Source organism: Aotus nancymaae, unplaced genomic scaffold, assembly GCF_030222135.1.
Source record: "Aotus nancymaae isolate 86718 unplaced genomic scaffold, 86718_ANA_hifiasm-v0.15.2.pri h1tg000010l, whole genome shotgun sequence".
In the NCBI taxonomy this organism is placed as follows: domain Eukaryota; kingdom Metazoa; phylum Chordata; class Mammalia; order Primates; family Aotidae; genus Aotus; species Aotus nancymaae.
This window is the reverse complement of record NW_026988421.1, coordinates 18040939-18064396: the sequence shown is the minus strand read 5'-3', so window position 1 is coordinate 18064396 and position 23458 is coordinate 18040939. Positions and strand designations below refer to the sequence as shown.

Genomic DNA, 23458 nt, shown 5'->3' with positions numbered 1-23458 from the left:
TCACTTTTTTAATGGTGAAACGTGGAAGGATCATATTCAAGGTTGTTTTTGAACTTGGGTTTTTTTTTTCTTTAATTTCTCAGAAATATGGCTTTACAGAGCAATCACAGACGTGGGTCTGAGGCCTAGATAGCCTCAGTTTCCTCGACTGTAAAGCAGAGAAAATAGCACTCCACCCAGGACTGATACGAAGATTCAATTAGGTAGCCCGCGGAAAACACCCCCAGGCATGTGACAAACCATCACACTCATCATGATTAAATGTGTTGCTCGGTAACATGGCAGACAAATATTGCTTAGAGGGGTTGTTGGTGTTTTGGTTTTTTTGTGTATGTACAGATTCCTCATGATTATCGGCTTCAAATACCTAAAGAATGCCTTAATTCCATATCATAGCTCCAGTGGCACAGTCAGCGCGCGGTATGTGGAAGGATGCCTTAATGATAGAAGGATACTTCTTTCTTCATCATTTACAAAATTCATTTTTTAAATGTTTTAAAATTATTTGTTAACAATAAATAGAGCTGGTCATGGTGTCTCATGCCTGTAATCCCAGCACTTTGGAAGGCTGAGGTGGGAGGAATGTTTAGCCCAGGAGTTCAAGACCAGCCTGGACAACATAGTGAAACCCCTGTCTCTCTCTGTCTGTCTGTCTGTCTCTCTCTCTCTCTCTCTCTCTCTCACACACACACACACACACACACACACACAAAATAAATGTTTAGATATGGCACCAGGATCAAAAAGGCAACATTTGAACCACAAAACTGAGTGTCCGCCTTCCCCAGAGCTCAAGGGCACTAAGGGACACTCAGCAGTTCCCTGACAATTAACTGCTGTAGGAACTCAGTCACAGAGAGACCTGGAAAGGTAAGGCAGGCAGTCTTGGTCAATTGGGCTGGTTTGAGCCTACCTAAGGTCCAGCATACAGCATCCTGAAGGAAATTTGAGAATACATTTGAAACACTGATTTTTAAAAATCTATTGATTAGCCGGGCACAGTGGCTCACACCTGTAATCCCAGCAATTTGGGTGGCCAGGGCACATGGATTGCTTGAGGTCAGGACTTTGAGACTAGCCTGGACAACATGGCAAAACCCCGTCTCTACTAAAAATACAAACAAATTAGCGGAGCATTGTGGCATACACCTGTAATCCTGTCTACTCACGAGGCTGAGGCAGGAGAGCCGCTTGAACCCGGGAGGCAGTGGTGGCAGTGAGCCGAGATTGTGCCACTGCACTCCAGCCTGGGCAACAGAGCAAGACTCCATTTCAAAAATAAAAATAAAAAATAAAAAATCTATTGATTGAGAAAATGGAGACTATGAGAAATTTTAAGTGCTGTGATGAGATTCTTTCAAATGAAGTCATAACAACATCTGTAATCCCAGCAATTTGGGAAGCCAAGGCAGGTGAATTGGCCTGTGGAAATTTGACAAATGAGACATGCAGAATGTAGTTATTTATTCAGTCTACGCACAATGCTTGACTCCACATGGACCCCTGGACCCCTGGATAACAGTGGTTCTTGAATAATCCACTGCTGAGGGGCAATTAAAAGGGAAGTAGAGAAGAAATAACTCACCTGTGTTCTCCCAGTAACACTGGTAGAATCCTAGTTCCTTCTTCTCCACCCCGGACCAAGCTGCCACCTGTCACCTGCCATCGCCTCCAAGCTATTCCCACTTCTACTAGGTATGTTGTCCAAGCTCACAGTAGCCAGGGTGAGGATTTGAAAATGTAAATCAGATCATAGAACCTTCTGGTTCAAAAACCTCTGACTTGGCATAGCCTTTCGAATCAGAATTCCTTCCCATGACCCGTCCAGCTCTTCATGACCTGACGCCTGACCCTGGCCAGGCATTTATCTCTCCCCACCTCCTGTCTCCACTCCACTTCCCTCACTCCTTTCTCCCTCCAACACTCCAAGCCCTTTCTCACCTCAGAGCCTCTGCCTGGAATGCTCTCCTCCCCTTCCGTCTTCTCCTTGGCAAACTTGCTCCCCGCCCTGTTTCAAGTTACATACACCATCAACATACACCATCACAGAAGCCTTCCCTGAACCTTCCTCCATTCTCAAGAAGGTCCACCTGATTCTTCCTCAACCTTTTTTCCTTATCATAACAGATACTCAAGTACTTATTGCTATGTTTATTCTTTCATGTCCATCATCCACGTTATGTGGATCACTTAGGCTGTGGGTGGCAGGAGAGGTACTCAGAGCCTGACTCAGGGACTGGGGAAGTCACTCCTAAAACCGAGGAGATGGAGAAAGCAGTTAGAATGTCTGTAACTAATTTTCATTAACGTGCTGCTGTTTCCCATATCTCATTCAGGCATTAGCTCCAAGTTCCACATTTTCCCCCAGCTCTGCCTGGCACCTTCCCCAGAACCCTCAAGGAAATTTAAGGACACATTTGAAACATTGACTTTTAAAAATCTATTGATTGGCCAGGCATGGTGGCTTATGCCTGTAGTCCCAGCAATTTGGGAGGCCAGGGCAAGTGGATTGCTTGAGGTCAGGAGTTCGAGACCAGCCTGACCAACATGGTAAAACCCCATCTTCACTAAAAATACAAAAAATTAGCAGAGCATGGTGCAGACTTAGGCTGTTTGATATATGTATATATTTATTTCTTGTAGACAGGATCTCACTCAGTCACCCAAGCTGGAGTATGGTAGCATGATCATGGCTCACAGCAGCCTCAACCTCCCAGGCTTAGGTGATCCTCCCACCTCAACCTCTCGAGAAGCTGGGATCACAGGCACATGCCATCATGACTGGCTAATTTTTGTATTTTTTGTAGAGACTTTTTTTTCTAATATACACTGCCCAGCTAGTCTGCATGCTCTGTGAAGGCTGCTACAAGACCTGTTCTATTTTCCATTGTTTGGTGCCAGAAGAGAGAGTGACAAATAGTGGGTCCTCAGTAGATTATTGTTGAATGGATGAATGGATGAATGAATGAATGGGAGACAGCTTCTGTTATTTCAGACAGCCTGCTCAGCCAAAACTTCACCACCAGGAAGTTATCATTTATCCCCATCCAAAAGCCTGAGCACTGTGCATGGTGTGGGAGAGAAGACACGTGGGATCCACCTTCCTCCTGGACAAGAGGTGGGGCTGGGAAGAGGCACTGGGCCGCCCGCCACACCTGTGCTAATATTCCTGGCACATCAGGGGCTTCTCAAGTGTTTGCAGGCAGAGTGCTGCCTTGGATGAAATGGTATTTACCAGGCACGTCCTTTCATTGTCTAATTTGGTCACCAAGATTCTCCCCCATTTTAAGAGGGAGCCGAGCAGCTTCACAAGGCTAGCCTTGTTTGGATGCATAGCACAATGAATCTGTACCCACCGAGCCTCCAGCGCTGATATTTCAAAACCTACAGTACACTAAACGTAAAACTTTTGTTCAAATTTCAAGGATTTTGATAGCCCAAGTGAATAGACACTGCCTATTGATTTTTCCCTTACAATGACTCTTGGATAACCTATTTTCTCATTTATTTTTAAAGACAGCTCATGAGATTTCATAGCAATTCTGCCCAACCTCCTAATATCAAAATCCCTCCTTGACCCTGAAAATTGTAATTCTGCTATAGATCACAGCTGCTGAATATTACCTTTTACTAAGCTGGTTAAATAAAATATGTCCAAATCACTAGATCCCACAAGCCGTGGCCTGCAAGTCTAATGATCCAGAGGCTGAGGCTTCCACCACTACACACTCAACAGCCCCGCGCTCTTGCCGGCCGACGCCAGAGTGTGGGAATCGAGAATATCGGCTTGTGTTTGGAATTTAAGGAGGAGGAGAGAAAAAGGATAGCTCGGCTGGTCTTCAATGATTTTCTTGTAAAACTTTTACAAGGGAGACTTAGGCTGTTTGATGTGTTCTAGACAATCAAATGCCCGCCGAGTCTGCGGCAGAGAGTGGCTGGGTTTTCTCCCTAGTAGAGGAGGGGGCGTATTTGATGTAGGGCAAGTTCAAAACCCCCAAAGCCTTGCACGCTGGTAGGTCAGATTACACTCACGAGCTGGGAGAAAATATAACATGTATAATGTGAAAAACGCCTCTGACCCTGAAAGTCTCATCGTGCCCAGGCGAGGGCTCTTGGTGGACTCTCAGTTTGGCTGGCGAGGGCCCGGGTATCATTTATCCCACGGGGGCTTCTACCCTGCCTGCGCCCCCTTGGGCCTCTGTGCATTCCTGCTCTCACCTGCACTTCATCCATGTTAGCCAAATGGGCCCCACACTCTCCCTGCCCACCAAGCTGCCCAGCAGCGCATCCGCATCAGACTTACTTTTTCTCTTTCTCAGAAGAATGAAGGGCGGCACCAACCCAAGTCGGTTCCAGGGTAGTTGTGAATATTTCAAAGCTGAGGCTTAGATCAAAAGTCACGACCTCTGGCTTTCAGACTGTCCCCTTCCCTACCTGGGTGGCCCCCGCATCCAATATGGAAATGTTTCCTGGAGAATCTCACTCATTACAGCTGAACGGAGCCTGAAATGACTCTCACTCAGCAGAAATGTGGCCTCTCTCAGCAGTGGCCACAGGAGCCCACTTGAAATGCAGGAAGCTCTTTTGTGGGCCCGTGGAGCTCTGTAGCTCAGCTCCCTCCCTGCCCTGTCCTTGCAGTAATTCTGCTAGACCTGGTGCCTCCCCTTGCAGGGCGGGCAGTGGGGCTTTGGCAGGTGATGGGTCCATGGATGCGGGGTCTGCTGATATCAGCACCAGGTGAGTCTAAGTGAGCAGGAAACTGTCCATGCAAAACAAATTAACCAATAGCAGAGTCCTCCCCAGCCCTGGTCAAAACCTGTCAGTAGATCAGAAGAGTTCACATGTTACTGTGCTTTAAGCACACCTTATGCCTGGGAGGACAGGCATGCGGGAAGAGGTCCTCTCCTTCCCCTCCCCCTGCTCCTGACAGGCATTACTAATCAATCCTGGCTCTTTGGTCTTCAGAATCATCTTCCTCTCAGTCTCCCCTGCAGCCTCTACTCATGAGGAAGAGTGGAGTTAGGGGATGCAATCTATCTGACCCCTAGCCTCCCATGTCCCATATCCCACATTGTCTGCACACCTCTTCCTCTACCTGGAGATCCTCGTACCCCTCTCTGATAGCCTGCCAACTCTTTCAAGGTCCCACCGAGTCCCTGTTTTCCTGACCATCATTCTCCTCCCCACCTCGCTGGCCACTAAGGAACCAAGCAGAGGAGTGAATTGGAGACAAAGGGTGTGAAGACTCCTAAGTTCTGGCCCTGGTTTTGCCTCTGAATTAGCTCAGTAACCTTGGACATGTCCCTTTCCTTCTTTAATACCCTACTTCCCCATCTGTAGATTAATGATAAAGACTCTATGATCTCTAAGGTGACTCTCAACTCCTCCATGTTATGATGCAAATTCCTTTGCAGCTCTCCCACTCTTTGAGCCATTTAATATGGCCCTTAATCATTTCTTTCTCCAGCCACGTGAGCTCTTGGAGGGCAAGAATGATGTCTGGGGCTGACGCTGTATTTCTCCTTGGGGCATCAAAGTGCTGGGAGGCAGGGTACTCAGGGCATACTGGTGCCATGTTCAGTCCCTGCGATGTTGATCTTCAGCTCCCAAGGAAGGAGTGTCCTTAGAAAAATGCAGTAACTTCAAATTAAGCATTGTTCAAAAGGACTGACTCCATCTTCTATCCCTCCAAGGGGCTTCTGAGCCACTTTGCAGCTCAGGACTGTGAGCCAATGAGAGGTAAAGAAGTGGCGGAGACTCAGGGTCACGAGCCAGACTGCTGCTCACTCTCTGGTTGGGTGAGCCTAAGCAAGTCAATCAACCTCCCTGGACCTAGTTTCCTCTCCTGCAAGTTTGTCATGGTAACATTACCAAGTTAGAGCAGTGGTGTGAGGATCGAATGAGAGAATCCATGTGACACACACAGCTCAGAACCTGGACAGCAGTGAGTGCTCAGTGAATGGAAGCCCATCATGGCCCTTGCCAAGACAGCCAGCCTCCACCAGGCCACATCCCCACCCCGTCTCTGGTCTATTCCTGAGACATTACCCACGGGAGCTTGTTCTCTTAGTTCAAGTGAGCCGGTGTCTGCTCTGTGCCAGTGACTAGTCTAGGAATAGGGATGGGAATAAGCAATTCTTGGCTAGAAGGATGAGTTGAGAACATCAAGAGCAAACCAGATGAGGCCGAACAAGGAGGTCCCGGTTCTGACAGTCACATGGGATGCTTCCCAAAGAGACACCATCCCTAACCCCTGGGCAGCTTGTGATTGGTTCCATGCATGGAACCTTCTTGTGGTGCAGCAGACCCCCTGCCCATTGGACAGGGCCACCTGCCCCTGGGGAGAATGCAAGCCACCAGGCAATCAATTTCAGCTCTTGTTACTGCTTCTCCATTCTCTTCTATCGCTCCCTCTTGATCTCCTCTTTCTGCTGACAACAAGATATGGCTGGCATTTAGTTGAGGATTTAAAATCAGGAGAGCTTCTCCCTCCCTTCAGGCTGGAAGCTCGCTGCCCTGGCTCTCTGAGGCCTCTTGAAGCCGGGCGTTTGCTGAGTGCCAGGAGACCAGCTCCCGAAACCGGAAGGGGCCTGCATTGTTGGACTAAAATAGCAAATGTGCAACATGAGTCTCTTAAGGGGCCTTCAGCGGGCTGGTAGCTTCCGGTGGGTGCTCTACACAGGCCACAGGGAAGCATACTGGAGTGGCCCTCCCTGCCACTTGAGAGGGCCCTTCTATGTACATGACAGTTCTGTCCCTTAGCTAGGTTAGTTTATCCAACTGAAAATGGACTTTAGCGATGCCCAGCAAAAAAGGAAAAAAAAAATGGCATGTCTGAGTCAAATAAACCATGCTTAGACACATGGCCTGTCACTTCCTGACTGACATAAATCTCATCTGGGGCTTGCTGCCCTGGATCTCCCGGGACAAAAGAGCCTCCCAAAGCCAAAAGGACCCCTCTCACATAGATGGCAGCCACACCCCGACCCATGAGGCCAGAACGCAGAGCTCCAGAATGTCGCTTCTTTTCCCGGGTGGCGGTCAATTGATTACTTGTCAGTTTCCAAAATGGTCTCAACTCCAGAAGAAACAGTGCACGAAAAAGCAGTTCTGAAAACAGAATTAAGAGCTTGTTAGACACGGGCCTCGGGTCAGGGTAGGTGGCCCGTCTGGGGGGCCTTCGAGGACGCATGCTGGGATTGTTTCAAGCCAGCCCTCTCCCCTGCAGTTCTCGCTTAATGAAGCTGCTGTGCAGGGCCCTCAGAGGGCCCACGTACTGCAAAGTAACGCCAAGTGTCCCGTTACTGTAAACGGCCTTTTATTTTTAAACTAATGCTATATTTGGAAAGCAGTAATCCTGGGGAAATGATACTGGGACTAATGGGGAACATATTACCTTTCATGTGTTTTTTCTTGTTTAAGGTTTCTTTGTTATTATCTGAGTAGCAAGGCTCCGCACACACTCTTGGGCAAAAAATCAAAATAAGCCTTAAAGCAATAATATTTTAATAAGCATCAAATGTCTTCAATGAGATAAAAGTATTATATGGTGTTTTGATATCGGGCTTTAGTTAAAACCTCATTAAAAAAAGAAAATTTCTCAGATGTATTGGGGTTGGGGGGGCAGTAATGTATTTTTAAATTCAGGTGGAGAAAAAGTTCCAGTTCAGGTCAATTATGCTAATTAAATGCCACAAACGACTGAAATTGCCCACAAATGGACATTATTATTTGTTGCTTTCACTGTTTCCCATTGATCAAAAACAGCAGCTAATGACATTTGAGCCTGCAAAGGGCAAAGCTGCAGTCTGAATAAACATCTGCTGCCTGGACACCAATCACAGCCCTTGGGGTGGGAGAACTAAGCTCTTGTCCGGCCCGCGTCCGGCCCCTGTCCTCTTCCCGGGTGAGGTTTCCGACAGCCGGGGCTGCAGTCACCTCCCTGAAACTCAGATTAGTTTCGTCAATGAATGCCTGGTCCTGTTCCCAGCCCCAACTGGGAAGTGCTGAGGGGTCCAAGTTATGAAATGAAACTAAGTCTTTGATTTCTTCACCCCTGGCCAGAGACCCAGCTAGAATCATGAGCTCTTTAGAACTGAAAGGAAGAACCTTGAAGATCCTTCATTTGGTTATATAAAATGAGGAAACTGAGGCTCAGAGAGGGGAAGTGACCTGCCCGAGGGCACACAGCAAGCTACTTGCAGAGCCAAGAATAGAACAGCAGTTTCCTGATTCTCAGTCCGGGCCCCAAGTGCTCTCCTCTCCAATATTATAACATAAAAGAGAAGTTCAATTTTCCTCTTCTGTACCTCATAGCAAATTTCCCTCCGTTTTCTCTCCTAACTGCATGTCAAATCTTAGTTGGGGGGCCTTAGCACAAACTAACCTGATTCCAAGATCGGAATCAGGCCAGGTGTAGTAGGACTTGAATCTGTCTTCTCCTCTGGTTGACCTAAAAGAGGAGTCTAATTTCAGCTACAGAATGAAATGCAGTTGGCTGTGTATAGATGGGACACTGGGGCATGATGGGGGGAGGTACAGAATCCATGGTTTCAGGCCCATCTTTGGATGCCACGATCCTGACTTTATCTCCTGAACTAAAGTAGAAACCATATACGCCAGGCTGCTCCCAGTCGTTTCTACCTCCAGGTAAATAAACAGTCTCGAAAGAATGCAGTGACTTCAAGTTAAGCATTATTCAAAGGGATTGACTCCATCCTCCGTCCCTCCAGGGAGCTTTAGAGCCACTTCGGAACTCAGGACTGTGAGCCAATGCTGCAGGAGAAGGAGTCAAAGGAGATCAAAATCCTGGGAAGGGGACGAGATGGAAGACTGTAGGACTGGCAGTTAAGGATGTCACAGTGACCCACCCTTCCTTTCTTGTCTTGCTGATGTGGATCCTGAGGGGCATGACCCTTCTGCTCCCCAGCGTGCCTGATTTCCAGGCATGGTTGTGTGGGACCCCTCCTCCACAGCTCAATCAGAGCTGCAGCCGACATGAATGAAGACACCCCTGCCCTCCTGAGGGCTTCAGGAGTCCTTGGTTCTGCTCCAGCCTCTATCCCGGACGTGTGACTCTGAGCAAGTCGCTGGCCCACTGGACCTCAAATTGCTGATCTGCAAGACGGGAGGGCTTGGTCTAGAAGGTTTTAGATTGAATGACTCCCCAGAAACAGTTCCTGGGTCTTGGGGACATCAGGCAGGCAGCCATGTCCGTAGAGACATACAGATAATTCCTGGCCACAGGTAATCCTGAAGTCCTGTTTGAGGGCTTTATAGGGAGAGTTTGGGGATGTCTTTGAAGCACCAGGGGCAGGTCAACCTGAATTTGGTTTGCCTCACAGTCATGAAATGAAACCACTTTTGGGTGATAGTAGGAAAGGGGAAGGAGGGAGTACCCAGCCCAGTGCAGGGCTGGGCCAAGGGTTTGACCGGTATCATTTGATTAATCCTCAAAAAGGCCCTCCTACAAGGCAGGAACCTTCAGGTTCCCCATTTTCAGATGGGGAAACCAAGGTCAGGATGCTGAAGTCATGCAGCTATTCAGGACCAAGGCCAATGCTAAGGCCCAGGCACACAGCCCCACGTCCTGGCCGTGGTACTGAGTGCTTCTCCCTCTGCCCACATGGCCTGGGAGGAAAAGACCCCAAGAGGGCTGGGGCCAAGCCCAAGACAGGAGCTCCTCCCTGATCTGTGGATTCTGCTCCCAAGACAGCCCCATATGGGTGGGGCCAATCCCTAGGGAAGGCCTGGGACAGGCCTCGGGTCCTCCTGGGGTCAGAGCCGGAGACTACTGCAGGTGTCTGCTAGGAGGTCCCAGGGACCTGGGAGCAGGGCCTTCTGCACAGCCTGAGAAAACACCAGTACATATGCCTGTTGGGAAGCAAATTCGAGTTATTGAAAAGTAAAAAGTGCTTACGAGCTGCACAACATTATGTCATATATGGTGTAGATTACAATTGGGAATGATCCTATATCAGACTTTTTTCCCTAGACTAATTTGTAAGAGGCAGAGAAGGAGCAGGCCTTGGGCACAGGGCAGCTCACTGTGCTTCCAGGCGTCTGGCGCCATGGAAGTGTGCTGCTTTACAGGGTGTCAGATCTGGGTGAAATCCCGATCCTGCATCTCACTAGCTGGGGGCTTCAGACAAGTTCCTTAACCTCCCTGAGCCTCACTTTGTCACCAGTGATGTGGATGATGGCGATGCTGACTTTGGAGGGTGCCACCAGCATTTGATCAGATCCAGTCAGTCCCACAGCCTGCAGAGTTTGCAGCTGATGCAAGCACCCCACTTTCTTCCCCGAGGGCTGCTGACTGGGTCACCTTGAAGCTCAGCCCAAGGAGGGGGCCATGGGCAGCCACTGAGGCTGGCTCTGCTGGTTGCCTCTCCCTTGCTCACAGGTCAGGGATGGAGTTGGAGCCTCGTCTTAAGAACAGGAAGAGAGACGTTGGGGGAGGAGTCAAAATTCATTCATTCATCCATTCACAGGGTATGTCCTGAGCCCTGGCAGGGCAAGCACGTTTCCCTCCTCAGGGGCTCACAGTCTGGTAGGGGAGGCTGACAACCACAAACAGCTGTAAGCCCTTGTCATTTCCCATTTGAGAAGCACCATGATGGTGATGGGGCTGGGGTCCTGGCCTGCACGGGCAGCTGCTGAGCTGGAGGATGTGACACCTGAGCTGAGTCTCAAAGGATGCTGAGAAACCCAGGTTGGGAGGGCTGGGGGGAGTGCAAGGGAGTTCCAGGCAGAGGGAAAGGCCAGGGTGAAGGCGAAGGCTGGGAATCAGGAAGGAGGCTACTTGGGGAAGCAGCCTGGGAAGGTCTGAGGGATGCCATCTGAGCTCTTCAAGGACCACTGGCTGGTTGGGAAGACTGGGGGAGCATAGATGAAAGGGGGATAAACATGGAATCAGAGAGACACGGATGGGCTCTTGGGGATGATCCCAAGTGCTCCCCTGCTGCCCCAAAGGGCGATTCTGAGATACGGGCACTGCTGCTGGTGAGCAGCCCCAGAGTCTTTCCTTCTCACTGCACCCCTACTCCTACCTCCACTCCAATCCCCCTCCCCCAGAATGATTTGCCAGACCTAGCACCAGGGCCCTTCCCTCTCAGGAGGGAGGAACTCCTACCATCCTGCTGTCAATGGGACCATCTCACTATCCTCGAGGTGGCGGCGGGGGTGGCAGGGGATGGAGGGTGGGTGGTGACAGACAGCTTGGTATAGATCAGAATGGCCCAACTCCACATACCCAGTACAGCTGAGGGGCCTCAGGCACATTCCTGGACTTCTTTGGGCCTCAGTCTCCTCATCTGTAAGTTGGACTGCTGTGAGGATACAGAGCTGAGAGGCTGCATATATAAATGGAGGAGGGCCAGGCTGTGTATAAAAACAGGACTCTGCCCCTCAGTCTGCAGCAACCTGGCCAGGATACCAACCCCTTAGCTATATAAACAGCCCAGGAAACCACCTGGCTGTCAGAATGACAGGAAGGCAGGCTGCTATCTCTGGTGACAATCCAGAAACTAAACAATAACCCCTGCCACAATCTGCCCTACATGGCCAGGACTTGATTAACAACTGACAGCTTCCCTAATCTTTGTCTCCATTTCCTACTTAGGACCAACCAGAGAAAGCCAAATATGCACCCCAACCAATCAGATAGGATGCCCCCTTCTAGTTATCCCACCCACGGCTCCCCCAAACCAACAACCTCCACTCAGGGCACACTGGAGCCTTCCCACTCCTCTGCCTACCTCTGAGTCTCTGCTAAAACACAATTGACGGTGTCTAGGCTAACTCCTTTGCTACAGCAAACTCAGAACAAATAGCCTTCACTTGTTCTCATTGGTTGGTCTCATTTATTTCCACAATGCCAATGCATGAAAAGCTTCCACTGCCTCCCTAGCACTTAACAGGTGCCTAGTGACATTCTGTCCCTACCCACAGAGACCCCCTGAGCAGCTGCCCCACTGCCTGCTTGCCCAAGAGCCTCCAAACCCTGAGCTGTGAGGTGGGCACAGGTGACCTAAGAATTGGCTGGTTCCCAGAACAACTGAACCCCTGGGGGAAAACTGAGCCTAATACAATTCTGTATTTCTTTATGTATAGTATTGAGGGAGTGGGATTAGGGAGAGGCCATATTTTTGGGAAGGAGGCCACTAGTATAATGGGAAGAGAGTGGGTTTTGCCTGGGTTCAAATCCCAACCCCATGCTAGCTCTGTGGCCTTGGGCGACAGTTGTCTTAGTTGTTAAGTGGAGAAGATTAAATGAGCTAACAGGGGTTAGATGCTTAGCACGACACCTGGCATCCAAGACATGTGCCTTCAGCAGAAACTGGCAGCCAGAAGTGGTGGCGACAACGGGAATGTGTGGCCGTCTCAGCCAGCACCAAAATGAGGGGCCAAAGGTTCAGAAAACTGTTCGGGAGGACGCATGTAGGCACATCCCCCAGAACGAAACACTCTCTGGAGTCCTCAGCGCACTGTCTTCACCCCAGGGCTTGCCTAGAGAATGGTAAAGACACTCTGCAGGACTCCTGGGATCTACAACTGTGACCCTCTCCCCACCTAGGCCCCCATCTCAGTGGAAGCAAAGGTCATTTCCCAAAGGGCTAACAGGATAAGTGACATTCTATCACAAGGTGTGGGTCACAGAAATGTGTGTGCATCATCCCATGTAAGAAGGCTAGACGAGGGTGTTCTGGAAAACAACCGAATTGCTGTTCATCCATACTTAGTCTTTATATTTTAATAGGAGGCAAAGCCCTGAGTCTAGAGAAACTCCATTAATGTAGTCTTTCAGGTAGTTTGGATAAAAAGAAATAAGGCTTGATTGAGAGAAGAGAGGCACTGGTTGGGAGCCATACCACCAAGATGGTAGCAGGGGCATTGATCATGCAGCTGGCCAACATCAAAGCCCACTAGAGGACCCGCTTGCTGCCAGGGACCAGGGAAAGTGGGCATCTGAATCTGTAGCTATCATCACAAAATAGAAAGGTGGTAAAGAATTCATTCTAGCCCTGCCCATGACAGCCACAGCCACTTTCAGAGGAGCAGCACGAGAAGGGGGTGTGGCACTCCGTGGTGGGGGCAGTGGGAGCCCAGGCACCAGGGTTTGGCAGCATCCCTGGTGGCATCCACTGAGCAGGGCATAGTTTCCAGGCACAGGTCTCCTGTCCTCCCGATGCTTCTATCACTCCACAATAGTCTTCCAATAAATGCCATCTTCACTAAATCAGTGGCTTGCCACTAAGAATCTGCTCTGATGCAGCCCACAAGCCCAAGGCCAGTGAAAGCAAGAGAATGATTACAAAAAGCAAGCAATACAGTTGATTTTAATTTCATGACATGGTTTCCAACAATTGGATACAAAAACAAGGAATTCTCTAAAATGAGTTGCCTGTTACCAGATGGAAAAGTGATAGGGTTTCCATTAGTAGGGTTAGGATTAGGGAAATGTGGCTTACGTATTCTCATGCTATCATGAGACCTGCCCCACCCTGCTTCCCCCATCCTGGGGAGGCTGGAGAACTCATCTCTGATCACTCACCTTGGTTTCCCTTTACAGCAAGGTGTTTGCCAGCTCACATCAAAGTAGCCAGCCTGCCATGGGACATATTTCAGCTTGGCTGTGCCTTACAAGCTCACATGAATCTCCTTATTTGAGATCCTGAGGTCCAAGGATGAGAACTGGTCCAGGTCAGCAGGCCTGGCTTCCAGCCCCAGATCTGGGACTAACTGGCATCGCTCTCCTCTCTGGACCTCAGTTTTTCCCATCAATAAAATGAAAAGAACCAAGCTGTTTCTTTATAAAGGTCCTCCGGCTGCAAATTCTATGAAGCCATTCTTCTGATTATTTGGCAGTCTTGTTTTGTTTTCTGCACTCCATGTAGGTGGACCACAAATGTAACACAGAAAACAGGGGGACCAAAAGCAGCAAGGATCCACCTTTCATGTTTGGCAACGTGGAGAATATCCATCTTGCAACCAAATTCTGTTGCCTGCCCTTAAGATGTTAATGGAACTGTAGCTGTCAGGGGGGTTGGTCGTGAAAACAGAAGCCACTCTGGGTATTCCAAGTAGGAGGTTCCAATACAGAGAACTGGACACTTGCACAATCACTGGAAAGGCTGGGGAAACAAAGGTCAGGTTAGCAGCTGCCAGAGACTGGTGATTTACAGGAGCTCACCCAGAAGCAGCAAAGAACCCAGCAGTCTCAATGGTGGCTACAGCCATCAACCTCGACAGCCGGAAGCACCAGAGCATGCAATTCTCAAGGCTTTGGGGTTTACCCATGGGTCAAGCTGCAGTTGCCCCCAAAGAATGACAATGATTCTCCTTCTTCACCTCCCAATTCCAGCAGTGCCTCTCATTGGCAGACTCTAGTGTGGAGCTGTACAGGGAAAGGGATTCTGGGAAATGCAGTTCCGGGCTTCTCCTCTGAGATGCAGACCATAGAAGTATGTGGCCATGATGCCAAGGACAATACTCAGCACAGCCACAAACCAGGAAGAGCAGAGAGATTTTATCTGAAGGGCCAGCTCTTGGTTCATTGGTAATGGCTGCCCAGAGCACTGTGTGGAAAATAATTTTGAGGCTGTACCTTGGACGAGCAGGAAAAGGTGCTACAACTGATTAGCCATGCCTGGCATGGGTGTGGAATTAAAGTGAGAAATCATATGCAACAAACCTGCAGTCACACTCTAAAACCGATGACTGGAAATTTCTCTAAAGTGACTGCTAACAGCATTTGCTTCCTTTGTCCCTGAGTCAAACATATATGTTGTAATATGTGTGGGGTTAACACCCATAAACCTGGAGCTCAAGAGGGACCTCAGAATTAGAGCAGCTAATGAAAAACAGTGCAGGGACATTGAGGAAGCTGTGGGGGTCTCCAGCCTCCTAGAACTGTGCTCTTCACCGTCTACACAGTCACGTTCTTCAAGGTCATCACGTGGTCAGCTCTTTCATAGCTACCCACAATCCCCTGTCCTCATCTCATTTCACTTCTAAGCTTCCAGGCCCAGCTCAGCCAGGCCTACCCTGTGATCTTGGAGAAACCTTCCCCCACCCCATCTCCAGTGAATTGCTTCCCCTCTCCGTGTCTCAGTTTCCTCATGGGCATATTTAGGAGTTGGGTTAGATCCGTGGTTTGCAGACTTCGTGCCCAGGAGCCCTGGGGTGTCCAGAAAGAGGAAAGTTAGAGAGATCCCAAGGCATGGAGCTTCAAGAGGTATTACTTTTATCTGTTTTAGATAATGTGCTTTGGCTTAAGATGTCATTTGAGAAAAAGGGAAAAGAATCTGCTGCTGTAAATACAAATCAAAGGCTCAAGAACCTCTGGATAAAGAAAAGGTCCCCCTGGAGTTCTTCCAGATGTACCATTCTCTGGTGCTGCTTGGTTTGTCTGCCTCTAAAACACCAGCTCTTCTTCTCTCTCTACTTCCTTTCCTCATTTCTTTTCCTGTCCTCTGTCTTCCAAAGAAATGAGTTGCGAATCTCCATCTTAACTTCCAAACTTGAGCTGAACTTGAGAACCCAACATGAAGCCTGGATCTTGTCATTATGAGAGGCTCTGAGGTGATGGAAAGCAGAGGGGAGGATAAAGCCAATATGCAATTTTCCCCATTTTCCAAAAATCTTATCTTTGTTGTTGTTATTGCTGAGATGGAGTCTCACTCTGTCGCCCAGGCTGGAGTGCAGTGGTACTATCTCGGCTCACTGCAATCTCCACCTCCCAGGTTGAAGTGATTCTCCTGCCTCAGCCTCCCAAGTAACTGGGATTACAGGTGCCCCCACACCCGGCTAATTTTTGTATTTTTAGTACAGACGGGGTTTCACCACATTGGTCAGGCTGATCTCAAACTCCTGACCTCAGGCAATTCACCCGCCTCAGCCTCCCAACGTGCTGGGACTACAGGCGTGAGCCACCACGCCCACCATGTTATTCTTTTTCATAATTGAAAATCACATTGAACCATGCAAAATGTAGAGTTTGACATCTCGGAGTTGAGAGATATTCACCCTTTCCCGCCCTCACACTGTCCAACGCAAAACTTCAAGAAATGGGAACGTGCAGCTTTGAGTTGTTATTTTTAATGTCACTACGATGACTGGACAGTTTTTATTATCGTTGGCAATAAAAGGCAGGAGGAACCATTCACACAGGCTTTTCTGCTCGAAATGTACTTTGGAGTTCCATCTTGGGGAATAGGAACCCTTCTGTTCCTCTTCCCACTGCAATTTCACCAAGTTCCCACTGCTGTCAACTCCAGAGGACTCTGACCGAGTCAGCTGTAAAATATGTCCCTTCAGGAAGAGGACAAGTTCATTTTCATTATTCCCTGCAGGAGAGAAAGGGCAGAGTGGGTGAGGCCCTGGGAGGGCGTGTTTGAAGAATGGCCCGAGTCCACCATTCCGCGCCTGTTCTGCAGGGTCCTTTAGCTGGGGTCTTGGCTGGAGAAGGACATGGCAGGAACCCACACCCACTGGCCTTTGCCCGAATTGGGGCAGGACGGCCAGGCAGACACAGAGCATGCACAGACCCCGCCTGCTGATTGGCTGAAACCTAGGGACAGTACCTTCTCCCACTGGCTGGTCCAGGTTGGAATAGGTGGCTGGAAATGGCGGGGCTTATGGTCTACCTGTCTCACCTGTTCTCTGGATCCTGAATTCCCCGACCAAGGAAGAGAGGCTGCCTGGACTTCACTAATGCCTGGCTCTAGAGAAATGCTTTCAGAAGTAACTTGTGCAGCAGTGCCCCTCTCCCCAGGAGGAACCGTAACCCACATAACAGAAGTGGTATCTTCATCTCTCCTGAGAGCTCCTCGGAGACAGCTCTTGGTACAGGGCATTGAGGGCTGAGCTGGAGGAAAAGCTTCAGCAGGAGGAGGAGGAAAATCAGGACTGTTTCACTCAGGACCAGCTCCAGGTTCTCCCAAGGTGGAGCTGCTGACCCAAAGACCGAGGTCGGGGGCTAGGCACGGTGGCTCACTCCTGTAATCCCAGCACTTTGGGAGGCCGAGGCGGGTGGATCACTTGAGGTCAGGAGTTCGAGACCAGCCAGGCCAACATGGTGAAACCCCATCTGTACTAAAAATACAAAAATTAGCCAGGAGTGGTGGCACATACCTGTAATCGCAGCTAGTCGGGAGGCTGAGACAGGAGAATTGCTTGAACCCAGAAGGCAGAGATTGCAGAGAGCCCAGAGGGTCCCACCGCATTCCAGCCTGGGCAACAGAGGGAGACGCTGTCAAGAAAGAGAGAGAAAGAGAAAGAGAGAGGAAGGAAGGAAGGGAGGGAGAGAGGGAGGGAGGGAAGGAGGATCCTGATGTCCTTATTGGAGAAGAGAAGAGAGCTCGAGGCAGATCCTGGCAGGATGGGAACTTGCATCACAGACAGGAGAGTTTATCCCCAAAATAAGCAAGTCATCTTCCATCCTGTTTGCCTTTCCCTTTCCCTTATTATCAGAACTTTCATGTTCTGTTGGATCTCCTCTTGAACTGCATTTCCCCTAAAAGGGCCATAGAAAGTCCTATCTTACAGAAATGGATACCTCATGATCTTGGGAGTAGGCAAGTGATTGATATATGCACAAGCTTGACAGGCGGAAGACTGGGCACAAGCACACACTGTTGATATTGGAATAGCGCTGGCCAATGGAACTTTCTGTGATGATGTTCAGTGGTACTCACTCATGCTGTATAATATTGCATGGCAATTGAGCACTTGAAATATGGCCAGTGGAACCGAGGAACCAAATGTTTAATTTTAATTTTAATAGCCATTGACTACTGGCTACCATATTGAACAGTGGTGGTTCTAGAAAAGTCTAACTTGGAAGAGACCCAGGATACACTTTGGTTCAGGAAGTCTCACCAGGTGAAGACTCCAGGAGGAATGCAGCCCAGCCAATGCCTTGATTTAGACTTCTGACTTCCAGAACTATAAGATAATAAATCTGTATTGTATTAAGGAAGTTTTGGTAATTTGTTACAGTGGCAATGGACAGTGAATACAGCTACTGTTCCAGGGGTTGGCTTCTGCTATCACTGGGATCCACAGAATTGAGAGAAATGGATGACAGCAGCTTATTTCCTCCAAATTACATTTGTTTCTTCTGTTGTACAGTGTCTTCCAGCTGCTGGGTCTCTCCTCCCTAAGTAGGTTTTTGACTGTTGTGTGGAATTCCTCTTTGATAGTTGGAGCAGCCGCTAATCTCCCTTGGTGCTCTAGAGAGCTGACCATCACCCTGATTTCCCTTTACCTTTTTCTCAAGAGGCCTCAGGCTCTTCAAGCAGACCGAATTTCCGAGGATTTGTCTTAATACTCCAGAGTTCTCCTTTAACACCTAACTTTCCCATTCTCTTCTATGTCACCTCTTTTCTCTATCCCCTCAAAAGTCCAACAAGCAAAGCCAGAAACTCAAGCAAGAATGGGAATCAAATTTCTGTTTCCCATCAGGAAGCAGGAGCAAGGAGGGTCACCTTCTGATGCCTGGGATGACAAGAGCCAATGGATTACTCCACCTTTCTCTGTTTCCTACAGTTTCAGCAGGCCCTGAAGGATGCATTCTGCAAGCAGCTCCTTCTTGCCACCATGAAGCAAGACCAGGCCCTAACTTCATATAGATATCCTCAGGGAACATTCTTTCCTAATTGTCCTGAGAATCTTTCTGACCATCACAGCACCCGCCATTCACTATGACAAATGGGATAACTTAGTATTCTCTCTTACAATATTTTTGTGTACCCTCACTTATTTATTCTACCATTGAACATTTCCCCAGAATCTCCTGGGTGCCAGACACCATGCCTAGTTACTGGAGAAACATATCTCCCATCTGAGGCACGAGGCATGTAAGTAAAGAATAAACCATCTTGGACAGTCCGGCATACACCAGGTAGAGCAGAAGAACCATCCAGCTAAGCCCAATCCAAAATGCTGAATCATGAGGAAAAAAATAAACTTGTTTTAGGCAACTAACCTTTGGGGGTAGGTTTCTGCACAACAATAACTAATTAAAACATTCTCAGACACAACCCCCATCAGGAGAATTTAGGTCTTGTCTTTTTCTTTCAGCAGGCTCTTCCTGCCTTCTTGGCCAGCTCTCCCAATCTCTTCCCTGTCAGCTGCTTGTAGTTCTGTAACTGGCAGCAGTCCTGGGAGCACCTGCCTAACCAGTTCTTTGTGTGGCCAGGTGTAATTAATTAACTAGCCATTTGTAGGACCCAGACAGGAGGTGCCATTGGTCTTCAATCTCCTCCTTTGATGAGGAGCCCTTGAGCTGGAGCCATTAAGGAATAGGCAAGAATGACTAGGACAATCCCAAACGCAGAACCCCACCCCTGCTGTCAGTTACAGATGACCTATGACATGGTCCCTGGCAAATGACCCTGGTCAGACCCTGGAGAGAGGAGAAGCCTCAAGGGAGACTTCCAGCAAATGGTGAGTCTCATGAGAAACAACAGAAGTGACCGTATTTAATATCACAGGCTGGAGAAATCGATCATGGCAGTTACAGGAAATCATACATTTTCTGTGGATAAGGTCACTTGGGCTATTGCCTTATTCAATAAACAATTCAGTTATTCAATCCAGTAAACATTTGTTAATTCTTGATGATTGCAACCATAAAGGGAAGCCAGAGAAGCAAAAAACTGATTATGATGCCTTTTGATAGTGTAGAAACAGAAGTACATACAGAGCCCAGAGACTGCCCTGAGGAGGAAGGGAATGAATGATAATTTCTGGGGGTATTCAGAAAGGCTCCCAGGAGGAGGTGATCAATGAGATGGATTTTGAAGGGCAAATAGGAGCTCACTAGCCATCTTTAATGGTTGGCAGCCATGATTTTGGGTGGGTCTACCTGGCTTGAAGACAGAGGGGCAAAGCCAACTTTCCACAAGCAATTCCCAACAAGCACACATATTGATCTGATGGCGGGGTGAGGCCAATTCCTGGACCCATGACCAACTTTGGAGATCATGACACCCACTGAGGTCTTGGCTGAAAGCAGCCTTAGAAGGCACAAGTGCTGGTGGCATTGACCAGTCACAAAGGTTATCAACACTATGTGAGTTTTTGTACATGGTGTAGCAAGACAGAAGGAACCAAGGAAGAATGAATAGAAAACAACGCATGCTAAGCTCTTCATCTGCAACTGTTAAGACTCCAAGTGGTGGCAGTGCCAGCTCAGAGCCCTCCACCTGCTGGAGATGTTTCTACATTGTCTTCACACATGGGCATTCATCCCGCAGTGGGGCTCTCTCTGCCTGAGCCCGGAGGCAAGGTTACAAGTCCTGAAACCCCATTTGTTGAGACGACTGTGTCTAGGGAGCTGGAGCCCAGGGCAACCTTGCTCCTTCCACAGTGAAATAGACTGAACCTCCAACACACTGACCAGCACAGGTCTTGAATGGTGACTCCTGGTCTAGGGCTGGTCTCTTCTTACAAAACCTGCCTTTCGACTATGGAGGGCTCTGCCTGGGTATCCATTGGAGGGGGCAGCCCCGAGGTAGGAATTACCCCTTTGAAAAGAGCTAATGTCATTCTTGTCACTTTAAATTAACTCTAGCCAAGAGGGACTGACAGAAACATGGATCTGGGTGAACTATATTTGACTGATATTCTGTCAAATATTGCATGGGGTTGTGATCCACAACTTTTCCCATCTGCTGCTCCCGTCTGAGTCGCTGAATGCACAATGGCATCATTACCATATTTTGTTCGGATTTCCCTCCATCAGATCAGAGCCTGTGAATGTGAAATGTGCCCACAGAAAAGGGCAGCCCTGGTGAGGTGGGTGCGAGGGTGAGGGTGTCCCTCAGTTCTTCCCAAGGGGAAAGCTGGGAAGGGGCAGGGCTGCCCCGGAAGGCATCCCAGCCCTAACCCAGGAAGGTGCACGTCCTGGAAACAAAAGAGGAAGGTGGCGGATCAGGAGTAAGGAGCGGGATTAAGATCACACAAACCTGCAGCCTTTAGAAACTAGCTTAATCCATTCTATAAAGAGTTGGGAGGGTTTTTCTCTCCATGAATATAATACCTTGCACATCTGATCAGTGTTTTTCCCAGAACATTTCAAAGCTCTCTGCAAATACAGCAGAGTCTCCGTAGATTAGAGCACGGCCTATTATTATCTGGCTTTGGAGACACCCCAGGTCAGCGGGTCACCTGGAGCATTCTGAAATAAGACAATTCCCTACAAAAAAAAGCCTGGTGTGATGTGGTTTGTCTAACTAGTGGTTTTCAAACTATGTGAGTCACGGGACCCTTAAAAAAAAAAAACAGCCTGAAGCTCAATTTTGTTTTTGTTTTTCTTTTTTTTGAGACAGAGTCTTGCTCTGTCGCCCAGGCTGGAGTGCAATGGCACAATCTTGGCTCAATGCAACCTCTGCCTCCCAGGTTCAAGTGATTCTCCTGCCTCAGCCTCCTGAGTAGCTGGGACTACAGGCACCCGCCATCACGGGGTTTCACCGTGTTAGCCAGGATGGTCTTGATCTCCTGACCTTGTGGTCTGCCCACCTCAGCCTCCCAAAGTGCTGGGATTACAGAAGTGAGCCACCATGATTCAGAACAAAATGGAGCTATTCTGGTTAAGGGAAAGGGTAAAGGAAGAGGGTGAGGGGGATCAAAGAGGGGTCCACTTGACACCCCATCCACTAAACCCCCAGCACTCCCAAGACCACAGTCTGAAGACTACTGTGGAGGCCACCCACTCCAGCCAGAAGCAGATTTTCTGTGAACTTAACGAAACCTAAGTCTCTTCAGTGCACCTTCTGTTCCTAGGTACCTTTTCCAAGGCTTGGAACTTAATTTTATTTCTCTTGTTTTCTGTGGTTTTTTAAAATGAGGGGCCCCCAAATAATCTAAGGGTCACAAAAGACCAGCTACATAATTTGGGCAGCCAAGTGCAAAATAAAAATTAGGGACACTTCCTTCAAAAACAATTACATTTTGAAGACAGCAACAGCAGTGCCTTCTCGGCACAGGGCCCTGTGCCACCGTGCAGGGGGCACGTCCATGATACCGACCCGGGTTTCATGCCCTATGAAACCTCGATCTGCCCATTTCCCCAACTTTCCAAAGAAAATGCCAACTGACTCAAATAAACCTCAGCCTCTCCTGAGAATTATCTTACATCCCAGTGTGTCAGATTAGGTCACCTTGAAGCACCTGAGTCTGAAGCTCCTCCCAGACAGAGGCGCATGCTTCCTCCCAACCTCCGCTTTCATATAGAAGATTGGCTTTAAGATGAAGGACTGCATTTGCAAGCAGAAACTACAGCAGACACATAAAATCCATTGTATTTTCAGGCATTCAGACTGGAGCAGAATATAAGAGAATTTGTGGGGTGATCCTGAAAGTCTCAGAGCATTTGACTGAATCATTTCAAGGTGCTCCTTGAGGGCTACGGCCACACGCATTCCTTTTCTAGGTCCTCTGTGATACTAGGTTATGGTAATGATTGAAAATGTGTTTATTGAGTAAACACAGCCTCTCTTCCAACTAGACAATGTGCTCATGGCTCTCTGACTATGCCACACTCATGACAATTGACAAACCTTCACACGCTTCTTCCCTTGCCCAGAAAGATCTTTCTAGTCCCTCCTTCAATCAAGGTTTTATCTACAAGCCAAACTCCTGTGAAAGTGGTACCTTCAGGCAGCCCTGCCTTTGAGATGAAATAAACTACTCTGGGAAGTAAGGGGTGCCTCTTTATCGGGGTGTTTGGGTTAAGGCTGGACACCAATTAGTGAGCACACCCGGCGAAGTCCACCCAGGAAACAGAAACCAGAAAGTATTGAAAATAGAGAGATGTGAGTGCAGGATTGGTTTTTGCAGGAGATGGAAGAGCTGAGAAACCATACAGGGGCTTCTGAACTTCTGAAGCCTCGGAATCAGGGAGAGGCATTTGAACTTGAGAACTTTTGGGAGCATTTCCAGCCCTGGGAGGGGCACTTGATAGGAACACTCTTTACTTTCCACCACACTTTACATGATAATGGCCAGAGGAAGAACCTTTCTCAACCTCAGTGAAATTCTACTGAAAAATCTTCCCATTGGCTATTTAATATCCCACCAGATTAATTTTTCTTTATAACTAAAGAGAATGTTGTTTTCTGACTTGCAGATTCACTTCCTTTTATGAGACAAAAGAAAAAAATAAAATGACAATGAGAATTATATAACCAATCATGTTTCCTTTTTTGCCATAGCTACCAGGAAGCTCTAAGCTAAATTTCAAACTTCCCAAATACAGATTTTTAATTATATATCATCCCATCTTACATTTCTTTAAATTCACAATTTTTAATTTAAAACTCTCACGGATTAAATATTTCGTAACATAAGACACCTCAACTGCTGAGTAGATAAAGTATACTGTGGCTTCTTTTACCTTTTACATGATTCCAATGATTCCTACATCTCTAATTCTTCCCCACATTTGGTCCCT

The 23458-nt window shown here is 48.3% G+C and overlaps 1 protein-coding gene across 2 annotated transcripts in view; it reads left to right on the top strand.

Moving 5' to 3' along the window:
• Window positions 1-23458, top strand: part of VTI1A (vesicle transport through interaction with t-SNAREs 1A) — a 419413-nt gene that overhangs the window by 379997 nt on the left and 15958 nt on the right. The window lies entirely within an intron of this gene.